The sequence below is a fragment of the Bos indicus x Bos taurus genome, chromosome 25 (assembly GCF_003369695.1).
Source record: "Bos indicus x Bos taurus breed Angus x Brahman F1 hybrid chromosome 25, Bos_hybrid_MaternalHap_v2.0, whole genome shotgun sequence".
NCBI lineage: Eukaryota > Metazoa > Chordata > Mammalia > Artiodactyla > Bovidae > Bos > Bos indicus x Bos taurus.
The window spans coordinates 26,364,358-26,384,599 of NC_040100.1; positions in this window are offsets into that span (position 1 = coordinate 26,364,358).

A 20,242-nucleotide genomic window follows, 5' to 3' on the forward strand; every position below is an offset into this window, starting at 1 on the left:
TCCTTCCAAGACTGAGCCAAAGAATCTATCCTTGGAGCAGATAACTTTCCAGCACTGAGTTGGCAAGTGTTTATGATTGGTTTTTCACACATCCTTCTGGACAGGAGACAATTTTTGTTATAATTAAAATTTAAATATAGGGTTATCATAACTGAAGGCGCCTTAGAAGGGCAGGCTCTTGGCAGGATAGTGAGTGACATGTGAGGCCTGTTTCTTTCCTGTATCTTGTTTCCACGACTCTATTCTTATTGATTATTCACTATGAGTAATTCAAATTATTTCAGATAAGACAAATATCCCAGGCTCACCAGCTTTTTGGTACAAATAAAGTCACTTTGAGATATACATCCATGTGACAGAGGCTCATAGCTTTTTCTTCCTCCTGTTGGAACCCCACTGGCTTCCAGGTGCCCTCCAGGGATGTGTCACAGGTTTGAGAGACAATCCCACTCAGGTTCTTTCATCCAAGTCTTTCCTTGAAATGTATCCCGCAGACCTTTTGAGGGTACCAACTCTCTGCTGTACTGCTGCTGGGGTTCTCCAGGATAGGCTGATTCCCTACCACTCTGCTGGGTGCAACAGGCACCTTGGGTTCCTCACAAATGTGCCACAGTCTCTGCAGGGCACTGGTGTCATGTCCCTCTGCTGCAGAGGATGGAGTCTGGCCATCAGGCCCCCAAAGCAGGTCTGCTGGTTCTCAGAGCCTCTCAGCTCAGACAAGTGTCAGTTTCTCTTCTCCCATCAGGGCCCAGAGCATCGAGACATAGACCAGTATTGCTACTTAGGTCTCAAAGCTCATGAGAACTTTACTAAAATGATAATTGATCTCTGGATTTTTCTCCCTTGTGTTCAAGGCTTAGAAGACCCTGTGATACTATTAGAAATGGTTAAGGGGACATAAAGGGGAAGATGTGCCATGAAACAGCTGCTAAGAAGCTGATTTAGTGATTCATACTCAGTAACACCCATCAATCAAGCTCTCCAAGTTGTTTTTCTGGTGATGTTGTATAAGCCACACGTGGTGGAGGGAAAGGACTGAGTTCATGCCAAATGAGCCACAGCAAAAATAATGACATCATGGACAAAATAAAATAATCAAGCAGCAACAGATGGAAAGGAAAAATTCCAGTGATGCTGGAAAACAACACAAATTGTTTTGGGTCCTAGCTGATCAAACCAAACTCAATCCCACTAGCCAAAGAGTAGCAAGAGACTATCCTTTAGCCAGAAACACTAGCCAGTCAATCCCACCATCCAGCAAAATAGTTCTTCTTGGTGCGCAGGGGGTAGTGCTGCAATTTCAAAGCCTTGCCCTCCACTTGGCATCAAAGAGCCCTGCTTGCTCACTGACACCTGACAAATCAGAACCGGGGAATCAGACTCATTTTTCTCTTGCCTTTTAGTTTCCTTTATTAATGAAACCTTTTAGAAATCTGTTTATACTTTTCACTTGTGAAAAATCACAATCCTTCACACAAAGGGAGCAGATGGTACTGAAAGCTGGAGATTGGGCCGGAATGCATCTCCTGTAACAGGCACTAACGGAGCCTTGTCTTGGATATAAAAGAATTGGAGTCTAATTGCGGGGTTGGTTTTTCCAATTCTGTATAACTATGTGTTTCTTTGTCTGTGTTTCTTCCCCTCAAATTTAATGCTTCTCCTTGAGCTCCTGTCAAATAGAACTCTGAGGAGAGTAACTGAGACTGAGTTTTAAGACTATGTTTTCCTGGAAGAGTGTCTCTAAGACTCCAAGGACCTCTACATCCCCAGCTCTCTTTGGAGCCCTCTGTTGAGGTGCCATATTTAATATCACGTGAACCCTCTTCTTGACCGTAGGTAGCTGGGTAGAGATTGGCACTTGAGCCAAAAGCAGCCTATGGAGGTGGCCTTTGTGAGAATCCTGCCTCCATGTAAGATTATGATTAATTAGCTCAGTTAGATTCTCTTTCTGAAAGATTTGATATGAGACATTCTCAGAGGGGGTGGAGTGTAAGTTCATGTGGACAGGAATCTTGTCTCTTTATTGATTTATCACCATTGTCTCTCATAGTATATGGTATGGCTACTCAGTGAATAAATAAATGATAAACAAATCAAATGTATAGGCCCTTATATAGATATATAGATATATATATTTCTGAGAAGTGAATCTGCATCCATTTCCCTATACTTCACTTTTTTCTTCTGCCTCCAGGGAGCTAGGGTCCCCCAGTCCCCACCACACACATTTTAAATTATTATTTTATTTTTAAATTATTATTTTAAGTAGATTTTATTTTTTTAGAGCAACTTACTTTAAAGCAAAATTAAGCAGAAGATACAGAAGTTTCCCATATACCCCCTGCCTTCCCCCACGAGCCTCTCTTTTATCAGCATTCAGCACCAGAATGGAACATTTATTACAATGATGAACCTACGCTGACAACGTTGTGATCAGCCGAAGTCCATGGTGTGCATCAGAGTTCACTCTCCGTGCTGTACATTCTCTGGGTTTTGACAAATGTGTAATGACATATATGGCATTATAGTGTCATACAAGATGGTTTCACCACACTAAAAGTCCTCTGGGCTCCACCAGTGCATCCTTCCCTCCCTCCTAACTTCTGGAAATCACTTTTACTGTCTTTTACTTTTCTTTTACTGCCTCCCTAGTTTTCTCTTTTCCAGAATGTCATGTAATTGGAATCAAACAGAATATAGCCTTTTCAGAACTGGCTTTTTTCACTTAGTAATAGGTACTTAAGATTCCTCCATGTGCTTTCATTGCTTGATAGCTCATTTCTTTTTAGTATTGAATAATATTCCATTGGGCTTCCCTGGTGGCTCAGTGGTAAAGAATCTGCCTGCTAATGCAGGAGATGCGGGTTCAATCCCTGGGTCAGGAAGATCTCCTGGAGAAGGAAATGGCAACCCACTCCAGTGTTCTTGTTTGGGAAATCTCATGGACAGAAGAGCCTGGCATGCTATAGTCCATAGGGTCGCAAAAGAGTCAGACATGACTTGTGACTAAAACAACAACAATATTCCAGTATCTGGATGGACCCCAGTCTCTTTGTCCATTCATATACGGAAGGACATTTTGGTTGCTTTCAGGTTTTGGCAATTATGAATAAAGCTTCTGTAAATATCTGTGTGTAGGTTTCTGTGTGGACAAAATTTTTTAACTCCTTTGAGTAAACCCCAAGTACGCGATCGTATGGTAAGAGTATGTTTAGTTTTGTAAGAAAATGGCAAGCTGTCCTAGGAAAGCAACATGAATGTCCACTGACAGATGAATAGATAAAAAAGAAGGCTTTGTATAAAGAAAGGAATATTACTCAGTCCAAAAAAAGAATGAAATAGTGTCATTTATTGCAACATGGATGGACATAGATATTATCATACTAAGTGAAGTAAGTCAGATAGAGAAAGACAGCTGTCCTATGATATCCCATATATGGAATCCAAAATGATGCAAATGAACTTATTTACAAAACAGAAATAGAGTCACAGGTACAGCACATTTATGATTACTGGCAAGGGGGGAGGGGGAAGAGGGATAAATTGGGAGATTGGGATTGACGCATACACACTACCATATATAAAGTAAATAACTAATAAGGGCCTACTGTCTAGCACTCTGCTCAATACTCTGTAATGACCTATGTGGGAAAAGAATCTAAAAAAGAGATGGATATATGCATATGTATAACTAATTCACTGTGCTGTACAGCAGAAACTAAAACAGCATTGTAAATCATTTATACCCCAATAAACATTTAAAAAAGAAAAGAAAATGTCAAGCTGTCTTTCAGAAGGACCAACCACACCATTTTGCATTTCCACCAGTGGTGAATGACAGTTTCTGCTGCTACATTCTTGCCAGCATTTGATGTCATCATTGTTCCGGACTTTGACCATTCTGATAGGTGTGAAGTAATATATCATTGTTGTTTTAATTTGCAATTCCCTGATGACATATGACTTTGAACAATTCTCATATGCCTATTTGCCATCTGTATGTTTTCTTTGGTAAGGTATCTGTCCAGATCTTTAGCCCATTTATTTTTCAAATGCTGCTGAGTTTTAAGGGTTTCTATATGCTTTGAGTAACAGTCCTTTATCAGATATGTCTTTTGCAAATATTTTCTCCAGCCTGTGGCTTGTCTTCTGATTCTCCTGACTCTTCTTTTGTATGACTCTGTGCTTTGATGGGCAGTATGACGCAGTGTTTAAACGTTACGGTTCTGGAGGATCTGACCAAGCCTGAGTCCTGGTTTCTTTGCACTTGCTCAGGCAATTGACCATTCTGTTCTGACTCTCAGTTTCCTCATCTGTGAAATGGAAATAATAATAGTGCCATCTTGTAGGGTTGTTAGGAATTAGGACTGTCCTGGCTTGTAGTTGTATCATTAGTATGTATCATGTGGTCATTGTTACTGAAAAATTGCCTTTTTTGGATAGTTTGGACTCATCACTAATTTGGTCTCATCCTTCACTTACTTGCTTCCTCCTTCGCTCCCTTAGAGCCATGCTGGTCTCTACACCCATCTTGGTGTCTTTTTCCTTCTGTTGCCTCCTTCTGAGGCACATTCCTCTAATCTTTGCTCTTCCAAAGGTTTGCGCTTTCATCTCATGATTCAGGAGTTTTGTCAGTTGTAAGCAGAAGCAGCCTAAAGACAATGGGGTTTCCTATTGTTTTAGAAGCGGGTCCCATTGATGCCAGGTGACCCTGAGGGAGGGGGATATTGAAGGAGCGGTGAGCTGCGAAGGAGAATTCCCGAGACTGAGAGGAAGAGGGGCTGTCTGGTTCAGAGAGCAGTGGGGACTGCACGCTGCTCTCTCAGAATGTTCCTCGAAGCTATCAAGACCTCCAGGGAAGGCTGGTGGTGCTCCCAGGGGTGCCCTTAGCCTTCCAGGGATCCTCAGTCCCCAGTGGTGTGTAAATGACAGAGCCCTTAGAACTGAAGCCACCATGGAGACCGGAGCAGACGGCACCCTGGTGGTACCCATGTGGGCTGAAGTTTGGGCAGACACCCCCAAATGCCCACAGCGACATGAAACTAGGTCCTCTGTATCAGCCTTGAGTAAGAAGAGGCTAAATTTCCTGCCAGTTGACAGGGATGGGGGTTCAGAGCCTAAAGGACATGGACCACATAATACCAACTTATAACTGTAAAATACAGAAATTCATGTTTCCTTCATCTCTATGTTTGGGCTTAAAACTTACATACATAATAAATCTATTCCCAAGTTCATCCCTGCCCTTTGTTAACCTGAGAGCCAGGTTACTTGCAAAACTGCCTTTTAGACATCTGCTCTTCACTGTATCTTTCTCTCCTCTACTCCTTCCGGTACTGGAAGTAAGTTCTTTTCTCAGGCCACACTTTTTTTTTTTCTTCCCTAAATGCAAGCTCTTAAAACAAAAAACAAAAACACCTGATACTAAGGCAGGAAAGACAGGGCGGGGCCCAAGAACAGTCTCAGTCTCCTCAGGTACAGGTATTAGGCAGAAGGACAAGCCTCCTCCTTGTTTTCCACTTAACGAGGTATGACGAGTGGAGGAATGGCATCTAACACAGAAGCTTTATAACATCGGAACAAGAAAGCGACCAGGAAAACTGTGGAGCATGTGCAGTAAAAATGCACGTGTTGCTGATGAAACCATAGGACCTTTCACGTGTGGTGCTCAACTACTGAAGTTTAAGCGAAAACAACTCTCAGCACACTTGTACGGTGGCTTCAGGAGACAAATACTCAAGACCAGGAACTGATGGAACCGGGTGCAATCCAGGCCACACTTCAACCTTCCTCTCAATGAATATTCCACCCCTAACTAAAAAGACCCACGTATTCAAAGGGCTAAAAATAAGATAAAAGAGGGATCAACTTGCCAGGACACTGCACTCTTCTTTGAGTGTGTAACTTTTGCTCTTGCTCTAAATAAACTGCTTCTTTGCTCCCTTTGCTCCTCAGCCTCAGTGTTTTTTGTTTTTCTTTTTCTTTTGTGTTCATCACCCAAATTCTTTTTTTGGGCGAGTTGAACAAGAGCCTGGATGTTTAAAGGTTTTTTTTTTTGGTATCAAGATCAAGAAACAAATTTAAAAAAAAATCAGTATTTTCTATTTTTGCCTAAAAGTATTTTGCAAAAACAAGTTACATTTTTTTTTTTCCCTTTTTGCTGGGGAAAAATGAAGAACAATGCTAGGCAATTTATTTTGGAATACTATCCTTATCCTAGCTATGGTGTGAATTAAAAATTATATCTCAAAGTACAGTGAAGCTAGAAAAAGTACTTTGGAAACACTGTAGCTTGGTTTTTGTTTCTGTTTTTTTGTTTTGTTGTTCATTTTTTTTTTTTGAATCACATTCTTGAATTGCTGATTGGCCTGGAACAGAGCTTAGTTAATATGGCATCAGGCACATTGTTTCAGAGGGAGGTAGTCCTTAACTCTGATCAATGTGGATTTCTGTTTCTCCTCTTTATTGGATACATGATTGGAACACTTTTTCTGGCCTCTTGTGGTTGGGTGAGACCTGCTAAGGCATTCTGATGGGTTGTAATTTTCACTGGTTCTGGCAAGGAGCCTTTAGTCCACAACTATCTGGTCTCCTTTCTTCCTTACTACCATACTGCTACTGCTACTGCTGAGTCACTTCAGTTGTGTCCGACTCTGTGCAACCCCATAGACGGCAGCCCACTAGGCTCCCCTGTCCCTGGGATTCTCCAGGCAAGAACACTGGAGTGGGTTGCCATTTCCTTCTCCAAAGCATGAAAGTGAAAAGTGAAAGTGAAGTCCCTCAGTCGTGCCCGATTCTTAGCAACCCCATGGACTGGAGCCTACCTGGCTCCTCTGTCCATGGGATTTTCTAGGCAAGGGTACTGAAGTGGGGTGCCATTGCCTCACTACCATAGCAACTGGTAGTGTTTGAGATGGTAGCTCCTCTGTAAGCTTGTGCTTAATGAGCACAGCCTCCCCCAGCAAACTATGGGTCAAACTTCAAGCAAGAAATCTTTTGCTGTTTTAAGTGAGTGAGAGTTGGGTGTATTTGTTATCACAGCCTCAACTAGCTTATCCTACCTGAGACCCATATCAAGCCCTCCAAAGACACTGTTGCCAAACTGTTGAAATCAAAAACAAAACAAAACAAAAAAATCAAAACATTGGAACTGGTGGTAAATCTTTACACACAAAATATTTTGGCTTGGCAAACAAGTCCAGAAGGATGTGGATGTTGCTGTATTTAGAGCAGGAAGCAAATGAAGTTTTGAACTATTCAGACAAGCACGCTCAAAATCATGTCCAAAATGTCCCACCTATAGTTGATTGGAAACATTAAAAAGTATAAAAGTTGACAGTGTTTTCCTTTGCATATCACACACCCCATGCCCACATGCATGGGGTGTTTGGTTGCAAGAAACAGATGTTTGATCAAACTCAGAGAAGTTGAATTAATTGTTCAAGATCAAACTATGACATGATGGAAGCTTTACAAAGACCCAGAACTTTAGACTTTTTATCACCTGTTATTTTGAGCCTTACAAATTTTTGTAAAACCATATGAGTGTGAAATAGTTTCTCCTATCATCACAGCTGATAGAATATTCACAGAATTTGCATATCCATTCCTTGGTGAATTTTCATTATTTTATCATCATCTGTCTTATCTCCTCATTCATTTTGATTGTGTATTTTACCCTCCTGGTACATTTTCCTCCTAGTTTTATAAAACACTACTTTTTAGTGTTTGTATTTCTCTTATCTAATTTCAGAATTTCTATAAAGGTTGGATTTAGGAGTTGAGTTGGAAGGGAAGTTTTGACTAGAAGTACATTTCTCTAGTATTTAAGAATGAGAAAATTTCAGTTGTGTATATCAAGGGATGAGGGAGGTGCTGATGGATGTAGTGCTGTGCTGTGCTTAGTTGCTCAATTGTGTCTGACTCTTTGTGAGGCCATGGACTGTAGCCCACCAGGCTCCTCCGTCCATGGGGATTCTCCAGGCAAGAATACTGGAGTGGGTTGCCACGCCCTCTTCCAGGGGATCTTCCCAACCCATGGGGTCTTCCCAACCCATGGGCTGAACCCAGGTCTCCTGTACTGCAGGCAGATTCTTTACTGTCTTATCCACCAGGAAAGCCCAAGAATACTGGAGTGGGTAGCCTATCCCTTCTCCAGGGGAACTTCCTGATCCAGGAATCGAATCAGGGTCTTTGGCATTGCAGGAGGCTTCTTTATCAGCTGAGCTACCAGGGAAGCCCTACTTATGGATGTTACTGGGGAACAAAACCTCCTTACTCCTTACTCCCTGCCACCACTACTACTAACATCCTGGGGAATCTTTATTCTAGAGCAGAGGTTCCCCACCTTTCTTCTGCCTGTTCTTTTGAACAAGGCTCTCACAAGCTCATTTTTGGTATTGCAACAATCAGTGGAGAGAATAATGGAGGGTATCTGACCAGTTAACTGTGAGACTTTGAACAAGTTGTTTGGGAAATGATGATATGGCTTTACTGAGTTATTATAAGACTTATGCAAGATCATGTCTGGGAATGGCTTTTATAGTGAGGGCCCAAGAAAGACTTAATTCCATTCTTTTCCTAAGGTTAAGGAGAGAAGCAGGATAGCTTTGTGGTTAAGTGTGCAAGCTTGGAAGTGGCACAGCTGGGTTCCAATACTAAATTCTGTCTTTTGCCATCTCTGCAGAGACCGGTGACAAATCACTTCTCTAAGCCTCCCTTGCCATGCCTACAAGGACCTGATATATTGTGGTGATTAAATTAGTGAATAGACAGTGTTTAGGATGTTGTAAACACTCAGGAAATGGCAGTTTTCAACAGCTTCATTATTAGAAACAGGTTTCTCATATCCAGTCTTTGTCTTCCAATACAAGCTCACAAACCCTGACCTCGAACCCTTGAGTTCAAAGTTCAGAGTTCAGAATGTTTCAGAGTTTCAGAATGCTGTGGGAACTAGAAAAGTAGCCTGGTGCATTTGCCAGGCATTCCAAACGTCCTGCCTTCAAGAGGGCTGTGGGAGCCCCTTCTGATCAGTTCACAACTGCAACGAACGCGTTCATGCTAAGTGGGTGTGGGATAAAAAATATAAATAACCTCACATCAGCTCAAGTTCAGTTTGCTGCCAAAGAACTTGTGCCAAATGTTAATGAAAATATATTTGGCTTCCCAAGCTTTTTTGGAATTCAGGGACCCTTGCAATCATTGTAATTTCTCCTGTTCTGTGTTTATAAGCTATTTCTATCACCTATTTCTACTTTAAATCAGGCTCCTCCTACATTTCTGTGTTTTTATTTAATCCTTTATGGTTTCCTCTGAGTGCTTAGCTCTCCTCCCTTGAAACCCTGTATTTTACTTCTCCTTCTCATCTTGTCCCTATTCTTTATCTCTTCTTGGATTTCTCTTCTCTTTCTGGGGATCACTGACATAGAGTCCAATTTCATTTTTTTTTTCCTTCCTTTGTTCCAGTCTCTCTAGGTTCTCATTTTCATTTCCTCTCCTCTTCTGTGGATTTCAGACAGAGTACCATCTCTGAATTGAAGACTTCTTGCTTATTCTTGTGTAAGGGTCATCTTCTATCTGCCGTTTCCTTCCTGCAGCTTCTTTTTATTGTTAGTAGCCCTTGGTTCCCTCCCCAACTACCATTATCATCATCTTTCTCCTTTAATTCCTTCATCTCCTCCAGATATCCCTCTTTGTCCACTATTTTACAATGCCAATAATGTCATTATGATAATTTATTGAGCTCTTACTGTGTACTAAGCACTTTACATGGATCATTTAATTTCATCCTTACAACACACCATGAGGTAGGGACTCTCTTAATCTTCATATTTCAGATGAGAAAATTCAGGCTGAGAGATAAAACGACTTGTTCAACTAGTCAAGGGCCAGAAATGGAATTCAAACACTGTTCCATTAACTCTTGGCATTTAATCCTTGTTGCATTAAACTAATTCCAAAGCTCATGATTTCAATCACTGTGCTCCGCTGCAGAGGATATTACCAATTAAGATATTAAGAATCTTGTAGATTCATGATGGGCCTTACCTCTGCCTGCCTCCTTTTCAGTAAGTCAGTTACTGGCTTGTCCAGATCTGTCCCTTCCTGTGGTTGAATTCTTGGTCCTTATCTTTTCTTGGTGATGCAATGAGATTATTTCATAATCCCCACAGACTTAGGGTGAATCACAGGAACAGTCCCGATTTCAAATAGTCTCATTCTCACAAACCATTGAGATGGCCTGGAAATAGATGCTGAGCAGAAGAAATAGCATCCCTTTCCTTCGTTACCATATGCCTGCCTCAGAACACATCGTTCAAAGTCACAGCTTGGCAAAATGGCTTTATATCATGGACTTGCCAGGTATCTGTGAATATCTGAGTGCATAATTATTATATTAATCAGGCTAGGCTCTTATATGCTGTAGTGAAACAAACCCCACACTTCTAGCCTAGTAAAGCAAAGATATTTATCTTTTCCCCATAACAATTGGAGGTATTTCTGGCGACTCTCCTTGGCGTTTTTCTTGAACAGTGACTCAGAGATCTGGGATGCTTTCATTTTACAATACCACCATCTCAGAGTTCTTTACTTCCAGCCACTTGGATGGGAGAAGGGGTGTGGCATATTCATAGACTATCAGGCAGGAGAATACTCATTTCATTTCCACTTTTCAGATAGGAGGCATTTATGGAGGTGACTTGCCCGGAGTTTTCCAAGCTAGTAAGTAGTAGATTCTAGATTGCAGCTCTGACTCTTCTTTCCACTTTATTTTTTGTAATTAGAGATATTTTGTCTATGTTAATGCTTCCTGTCTTGATTCATTTAGTCACAGTAAGATATTAGAATTTCTCCTCCTTTCTCTTGATAATTCCAGTCAAAGTTTCAGGGAGGATAGTCACTGGTTAAACCTGTGCCAGATGTATATCCTCAAACCAATTGCCATGGGTCAGACATTCTGATTGGTGAGATCTGTGTAATGCATATAACACTTTGTTGTTCTGTCACTCAGTTGGACATGACTCTTTGTGACCCTATGGACTGCAACAGGCCAGGATCCCTGTCCTTCATCATCTCCCGGAGCTTGCTCAAGCTCATTCATGTCCATTGAGTAGGTGATGCCATCCAACCATCTCATCCTCTGTTGTCCCCTTCTCCTCCTGCCTTCAATCTTTCTCAGAATCAGGGTCTTTTCCAATGAGTCAGCTCTTTGCATCAGGTGGCTGAAGTATTGGCTTCAGCATCATTCCTTCCAATGAAGAGTCAGAATTGATTTCCTTTAGGATGGACTGGTTTGATCTCCTTGCTATTCAAGGACTCTCAAGAGTCTGCTCCAGAACCACAGTTCAAAAGCATCAATTCTTCAGCACTCAGCCTTCTTTATGGTCCAACTCTCACATCTGTTCATGACTACTTGAAAAACCATAGCTTTGACTATAGGGACGTTTGTTGGCAAAGTAATGTCTCTGGGTTTTAGTATGCTGTAGAGGAAATAGAATGTGCTACTCACAACCTCTATTCTATTTCCTCTGCTGCTGCTACTGCTGCTAAGTCACTTCAGTCATGTCTGACTCTTTGTGACCCCAGAGATGGCAGCCCACCAGGCTCCCCCGTCCCTGGGATTCTCCAGGCAAGAACACTGGAGTGGGTTGCCATTTCCTTCTCCAATGCATGAAAGTGAAAAGTGAAAATGAAGTCGCTTAGCCGTGTCTGACTCCTAGTGACCCCATGGATTGTAGCCTACCAGGCTCCTCTGTTGATGGGATTTGCCAGGCAAGAGTACTGAAATAGAATAGAGGGTGTGAGTAGCACAGTCATGTCTACTCTGCGTGGATGGGAACAGAGGGGAACTATCCCCCTAAAGAAATCTAGAGTGCTGTTACTAAAAGAAAAGGCAAGCAAACCAAAATAAGATCCATCAAGCTGAACAACTGAATGAAGAAGAATGAAGAAGAAAATATAAGATAGAATAAGTGACTAGGGGAATAAACTAATAGAAGCATGACCTGACCAATCAGAGGCTTGAGGATAATCATGTAGCTTAAGCCTAACCAATGAGAGCCCTTGGTGGAGTAAGTGAATGAACAAATGATGCTTCTTTGGTGGAGGACGAGAGAATCCTTCCAAATGATGAAAAGTGAAGTGAATTAAAGACAAAACGACAGCATCATGAAGGTAAATTTTGCCCACTGTATAGTTTTTTATTAGGTTTCTTCTTGTTTCAGGTGAATTTTCAAGGACCTTGAAGCTTTCAGTTACAGAAATGATCATGGTCTCTCTGTCCTACTTTGCCTTCTTTTAATTCCATGAAGGGGGAACAGCTTTAGTCGTGAGCCTGTTTAACCCCAACAAAAGGAATTTTGTACAAAGAAGGAGGTCCCTTTCTCCCCAGCCTGCCAGGCTTACCCCTCTTTTTCGATTTCCATGGGCCTCCACCTCCTCCTTAGAGAATTATTTTTTCTCATCAGCGAGGCAGAAAAGCAGCCGGGAGGCCCATCAGTGTTCACTTCTCTGGGCAAAGTGACTTCTGGAGTGCCAGGCCTGGGGTTCGTTTATCTCTCCCTGAGTCAACGAGATTTTGTCTATAGGCCTTTCTGCTATGTTCCTCCAGAGAGAGGTAAACTGCCTTTAAGTAATTGCTGAAGAAAGCATAAACCAGGGAAATTTGATTTGAGCATGCAATTTGAATCAGGAAATGCTCGTATAAATAACCAGGGCAGCTGAATGCGGCAGGTTTGTGCTCTATAGATTTTTTTTTTTTTTAATCTCAGGGTCTTCAAAATAGAAGTTCTGCTTCAGCAGCTTAAACCATCCCAGGCCTTTGCACTCTGGGCTTGTGCTAGCTAGTTCAGCATTAGTAACTGACTCTCTGGAGTTTAGTAAGCTGACGTTGCCTAGTTAACTTGTGTATTTGTAAAGAGAAAAAAAGATTTAACTACCAAACTATACTGTAATCTACAGAATTGACACAATCTTAACCAAAACTCCACAGTTTTTGAGTAGGAAGGAGTTTGGAATCCTCTAGTGCTTTCACCAATGAGAACATTAGGAATGAGAGAGAGTAAGTCACTTAGAGGAGGTCACCGAGAGTTCGGAAATGTCATAGTCAGCTTTTCTTGCAGCAACAAACAACCCCCAATCCCAGAGGTGTAAGTTTCTAATTTATATTCCATCAGAGCTGCAGGTGGCCCATGGCTCTCCTGGGCTGGGCTGGGCTGGGCTGGCCCTGTTCCACATGTCTTCTCAAGGAGCTACCATCCTTGGGGGCATGTTGCTCTCACGCTGAGTGATGGAAGCTCAATAGAGGCAGAACCAAACCATAGGAGTGTGCTTATAGCCTGCCTGGATATGGTGTGTGTTATATCTGATCAGGGTTTCCCTGATTTCTCAGTGGTAATGAATCCACCGGCAATGCAAGAGACACAGGAGACCCTGGGTTGATCCCTGGGTCGGGAAGATGCCCTGGAGGAGGAAAGAGCAACCCACTCTAGTATCTGGAAAACTCCCATGAACAGAGGAGCTTGGCAGGCTATAGTCCAAAGGGTTGCAAAGGGCTGGACATGACTGAGCTACTGAGAACATAAACACATATTTGCTCACCTTCCATTGGTCTAAACAGTCTATCTGTGAATAAGATAGACAAGGCCCCTTCCATCAGAGTACCCATCAACCAGTGGGAAAATGATATCCAGTGAACCAACAAATGCAGCAGATGGTTATCAGTGGAGTGAATGCTGTGCAAGAAGCAAATAAGATGATGAGCTAGGGAGTATCTGGGAGAAGTCACTTAGATGATGAAGTCAGGAGAAACCTCTTTGAGAAAGTACTATTTCAACTGAAAGGTGGGAAGGGACTCAGCTTGTGAACAGATGGAAAGAGAATGCAAAGGGAATATCAGGCCAAGGACTTGGAGGTAAGACAGGGCTTGATGGGCCCAGAGCTTATTCAGCAATCAGGGGTGAAGTCTGGATTGAGGTCACAGGAGTGGGTGGGGATGGAGCGTGTGAAAACCTGTAGGCTATCTCAGAGATTCTAAGAGCAGTGGGCAGACTGTGAAGTTGTAAGCAGAGCAATGGCATGGCATGATTCATCATTTTAAAAGATCACCCCAGATGTCATATGGATTGCAATGGGAAGGAGGTATAGACACAGAAGACAAATCACTTTTTTTTCCTAAGAGAGGGTTTTGCTGAGCTGGTGTCTTGAACCAGGAGGGCTAGTCGTGTGCCTACAGAGGAGGAGATGGAAGCAGAACTATTTTGGCAAGAGAACCAACAGGACCTGTTGATATCTTGGAGCTAAGGTCTCATAGAGACAGTTCAAGGATGACTCCATGGTTGATGACATGAACAATTGGGCAGAGTCAGAGGCCTTTTACTGAAAGGTGGGTGATGGGGGAGAGGCATGGGATTGGATAAAACTGGAGCTTTGCTGGAATCAGTTTGACATGCCCATTAGTGGGCTAAGCCATCTGTCTTCCATTAGACTGTGCTATATCCCCAGTGCTGAGCCCAGGGCCTTGGCGTGCATCGAATGCTCCGAAAGTATTTGTTGAATGAGAGAATCTAAATGATATGCTTAAGAGCTACAGATGACTAATGGCTTCTAGAACGACAGATGATCCAAAGTCCGTAGCAATGGCTAATTAAACCATTGCAATCCAATGTCCAAAATATTGTATGCTGGAGACACCCCCCTCCACTCCCCATTAATTGAACAGGGCCTGTCTTTTTCGCTCTTGTAGTTCATTGTTCTTCAAATGTAATTAGCCTTTGTGTTTTGACAGTAAAGGAGACGCTGGTACTTTGATAAATAGCTTGTTTCTGGGAAAGGAGTATTTGTGAATACAAAACCCCGGCTTCTCCCCATTTTCTCATACCTGTTTCTCCTGCACTGGGAGGCCCTTAGGCTTCCCAGGTGGCACAGTGGCAAAGAATCCCCCTGCCAACGCGGGAGACACAGGAGACGTGGGCCTGACTCCTGGAGAAGGAAATACAAACCCACTCCAGTGTTCTTGCCTGGAGAATCCCATGGACAGAGGAGCCTAGGGGCTACAGTCCATGGGGTCGCAAAGAGTCGGACACGACTGACTGACTGAGCATGCACGTGCTGTGTACCATGGGCTACACTAATACCTTCAGGAGGGCCAGGTTTCTTAGGAAGGGACAGCAACACAGAAATAATAGTTATCACTTACTGAACATCTATTATGTGGCAGGCAGATGTATTACATGTGATAGAGCAATCTTGAAAAGTAATTTTCAAAAAATCCTTGTGTTCCAGCTGAGTAAACCAAACAAAACTCAGAGAGAGTCAAAAATTTCACAGTAACTAGGAGGCTAAGCTGAGATTTAGATGTATCCAGGTTTGTCTGACCCTGAAGCTTGTGTCTTTTCTGGGGTTCTATGTCTCCCTTAACACTAAGTAGCAGTACCTTATTGAAGAGCCTCTATGTGCCCCATTTTAAAAAATAGTTTACGGAGATTTAAGTCATAGGCTATATAATCAAACCATTTAAAAGGGTAAGATTCTATGTGCCTTATTTGTTAATGAAACAAATAGTTTCAATTCTCACTCTTAGCCAGAAACAGCATCCTTTTGGTCACTCAAGCCTGATATTTCCTGTGATTTGTGCTGGTCTTTTCATCCACTCTCTGACACGCAGTGTGGAGCTGGGGGTTATCCCCTGCATCTTACTGGTAAAGAAACGGACAGTGTCACACACGGCTTGTGGTCAGCGTATCTGAGTACTGACCTGAGGTAGTCTGACCATCAAGTCCACTCTTTCCTAGACTTTACATGATATGACCTTTGACAGCTGTATAGCCTTTCTCAATGGACAGAGATTATTTTTTCATGTCCATGAGCTCATCTGATCCCCACCCCAAGACTTATCTGCTAACTGAGATTTTCAGAGCCGAGATCAATCTGAAAGATCTAAACCAATTCAGCTGGTTTCCCTTGTCCTGACCTAGAGAGGGGCACTGAATTCTCACAACCCTCAGGAGTGACCCCCACACACATATGATGATGGCCATTTTCAAAAGACAAAAAAAAAAAAAAATAGCAAATGTGGTCAAGGATGCAGAGAGATTGGAGACTTTGTGCACTGTTGGTAGGAATGCAAAGTAGTGCAGCCTCTGTGGAAGACAGTATAGAGTTGCCTCAAAAAATTAAAAATAGAATCACCCACTTCTGAATTCATACCATCCCACATTCAAAGCAGGATCTTGGTTTTTCTAGCTTCTGTGTGATAAATGAGAGCATACAGTATTTGTCTTTCAGTGTCTGGGTTATTTCACTTAACATAATGTCCTCCAGTATCATCTGTGTTGTCACAAACAGCAGGATTTCCTTCTTTTTTATTCCATTGTATATATATTTATTACATTTTGCGGGGATCTAGGGTGGGAGGGGGGGTTCAGGATGGGGAACATATATACACCCATGGCAGATTCATGTCAATGTATGGCAAAATCAATACAATATTGTAAAGTAATAAAATAAATAAATAAATAAAAATAAAAAGACTCATAAAACCAGAGAGTACATACAGTTAAAGTGTACATATAGTGTACTTTAAATCTGCTAAGAGAGTAGATCTTAAGTGTGCATAAAAAGTGGTAACTATGTGAGGTGATGGATATGTTAATTAATGACTGTGGTTATAATTTTACAATGTGTATATATATATATATAAAATCATCATGTACACCCTAAATATATGCAATTTTTATTTGTTAATTATACCTCAATAAAGCTGAAAAAGTAAATAAATAGAATAACATAGCATGAAAAGCAAACTTACGATAAATAAAACACCAAAATGAAAAAAAGCACAGGATCTTGAGATATTTGTACACCTATATTCTTTGCAGCATTAATGGCAATAGCAAAAAAGTGGATCCAACTCAAATGTCCATCAGAAAATGAATGGATAAAGAGATATGGTACATAGCATGAAAACAAGATATTCAGCCTTAAAAAAGAAGGAAATTTTGATACTTGCTGTAACCTAGATAAAGCTGGAAGACATTATGCTCAATGAAATAAGCCAGCCACAAAAGGACAAAGATTGTATGATTCCACTCATGACGTATCTAAAGTAGTCAAACTCATAGGAACAGGAAACAGAGAGATAGGGGCCAGAACTTCGGGGAAGAGGAAATAGTGTTTAGTGGGCACAGAGTTTCAATTTTGTAAGATGTAAGAGTTCTAGTGATCTATTGCATAACAATATGACTATACTTACCACTATTGAACTGGACATGTTAAAATGGTAAATATAATGCTGTCTTTAGCCAGAATAATCTTAAAAAACTGTCTATGGTGGACTTAGGACTTGAACCCATGTCACTATGGAGTCTCAGTGGAGTTAATCCTGAGGGAGAATGTTGTCTGCATTATTTGGGGGCAAGGGCTGTGAATTTGTCTCAGGTTGGGCATTTTTTTTTTTTTTTTTTTTTGCCCTAGCCCCCTTGAGAAATAAAAGGATGCTCTTGCCGGCCCTCAGGGGGAACCAGGTGAGCGGGGAGGACCTGTCAGAGAGCATGTGCTGTGCTTAGTTGCTCAGTCATGTCTGACTCTTTGTGACCGCATAGATGGTAGCCAGCCAGGCTCCTCTGTTCATGGGATTCTCCAGGCAAGAATACTGGAATGGGTTGCCATGCCCTCCTCCAGGGGACCTTCCCAACCTAGGGATCAAACCCAGGTCTCCTGCATTGCAGATGAATTCTTTCCCATCTGAGCCACCAGGGAAGCCAAAGAGTACCTATTGCCAAATGCTTTCAACTCCCCTGGGATAGAGGCTGCAAATGGCCCTGTGAGGTAACCAGGGGTGGCAGTGTTAATCCCACATGGAGAAACCAAACTCAGCCAAGATTAATGGAACATCCAGATCACTTGGGGCTTCAGTGGTGGAGAGGAGACTAGAGTTCAGAAATTCCAGTGCTGGGTGCAGTGTTAGTGAAGTGAGCAGTGTAGCTCCTTTTTTTTTTTTTTGACCACACTGGGTCCTCACTGTGGTGCATAGGTTTTCTCTTCTTGTGATGCAGGGGTTTCTAGTTGCAGCTCACTGGCTTAGTTGCCCCACAGCATGTTGAGATGCTAGTCCCATGACCAGGGATCGAACCCACGTTCCCTACATTGGAAGGAGAATTCTTAACCACTGGATCACCAGGGAAGTCCCAGTATAGCTCATTTTTAAGATTAGAACTCAAGAAAGAAGTGGAAAACTTCGATGCTTTTCTTATTTTTACTATTTTATCTAAAGAAATTTCCAGAACACCAAAGTGCACAGTTCCATTGAGTGTCCAGCCCTGACCCAGTGACCTCAGCCCTGGGCTCCCTTGCAGGCTGCTGGACCACAGGACCAGGGCAGGAGGGCACTAAACCCAGGCCAGGGGCCTCTGAGCCCTCTCCTTTCAGCAGTAGATTTTCCTTTTCCATGCTTGAACTCCAGAGGCCCCCAAGGGTTTCTGCCTTAATTAAAATTTAAATTCACAAATCATTTCTTAAACTGTCTCATAGGCAGCCACATAATCACAATCATTAGCGGGTGGTCGGAGTCACTTTTGCTTTAATGATTTTGGAGACATCGGCTTAGTCCCAGCAGTCACACTATCTTCTACCACCTCTCTCACCACAGGCCTTGCCCAGAGAACTCAGCTCAGATGTTGTAACAGACGTCCGTGTTCAAGTTCAGATGCAATGATGTGTCCTAGTCTGTCCCCATAACCGTCCCCACTCCTGTCTCCTGAAGCTTATTGGATCCTCACTTGTTGTTCAGTTGCTAAGTCGTGTCCAACTCTTTGCGACCCCATGGACTGCAGCACACCAGGCTCCCTGTCCTCCACTATCTCCTGGAGTTTGCTTAAACTCATCATCCTCTGCGGGGCCCAGCCAGTTTAGAGGAGAAAATCTCAAAGCGCAGGCAGAGTGAAGACCCACGAGGACCTTAATCAGCCGTCCCTGGGCCCTGGCCTCTGCTCCTGGGAGCTTGCAGGCACCACCTCACGGCTGCCCCTTCCCCAGCCCAGAGCTTCCCAGCCTTGACATTGTTGATGTTTTGGACAGCATAGTTCTTTTCTTTTTTAAAAAGTTAATTAGTTTATTTGTGTTTGATTGCACGGGGTCTTCCTTGTTGCACACTAGCTTTCTCCAGTTGTAGCAAGTGGGGCTACTCTCTAGTTGCAATTCACGGGCTTCTATGGCAGTTGTTTCTGTTGTTGAGGAACACAGCTCTTGAACTTGCAGGCTTCACTTGTGGCTCTCAGGCTCTAGAGCGCAGGCTCAGTAGCTGTGGTGCGCAGGCCCAGTAGCTGTGGTGCGCAGGCCCAGTAGCTGTGGTGCGCAGGCCCAGTAGCTGTGGTGCGCAGGCTCAGTAGCTGTGGTGCGCAGGCTCAGTAGCTGTGGTGCGCAGGCTTAGCTGCTCCGTGGCGTGTGGAATTTTCCGGAACGAGGGATCAAACCACATTGCCTAGGTTGGGAGGGGGAAACTTAACTACTGGACCACCAGGGAAGTCCTAGACAGTTCTTTACTGCAGGGCTGCCCTGTGCATTGCAGGAGGTATGGCATAATCTCTGGCCTCTATCTACTAGATGCCACTCGTGGCAGCTGAAAAGTGTCTTGAGACGTGGTCAGATGTCCCCTGGGGGCACAGGCCCCATGCTGAGAACAACTGGCCTGTCTACTGACCTCTCTAAGGTCAATCCCCTGGATTCGGATTCCTTTTCTCCTTTCCCTACAGTTCACTCTCCATAGCTCCAAACCCTGGTGTTGTTTAAAGCCATTCAACGCAAAAGAACTTATTGTACTGCTTTTCCCCAGCAACAGGGGTTTCGATCCTAAAAGGAAGGATTCAGATCTTGGAAACTCAAAAAAAGCCTGTTTTTTCTTTAAAATTTTATTTATTTATTTAAATTTATTTTTTATTGAAGGATAATAGCGTTACAGAATTTTGCTGTTTTCTGTCAAACCTCAACATGAGTCAGCCATAGGTATACATATATCTCCTCTTGAAGCTGCCTCCCATCTCCCTCCCCATCCCACCCCTCTAGGTTGATATTTATTTATTTTTGTCTGCGCTGGGTCTTCGTTGCTGTTTGTGGGCTTTTCTCTGGTTGCGGTGTGTGGGCCTCTCGTGGTGGTGACGTCTCTTGTCATGGAGCATGCGCTCTAGAGTGCACGGGCTTCAGTAGTTGTGGCGAACGGCTTTAGTTGCCCTGCGACACGTAGGATCTT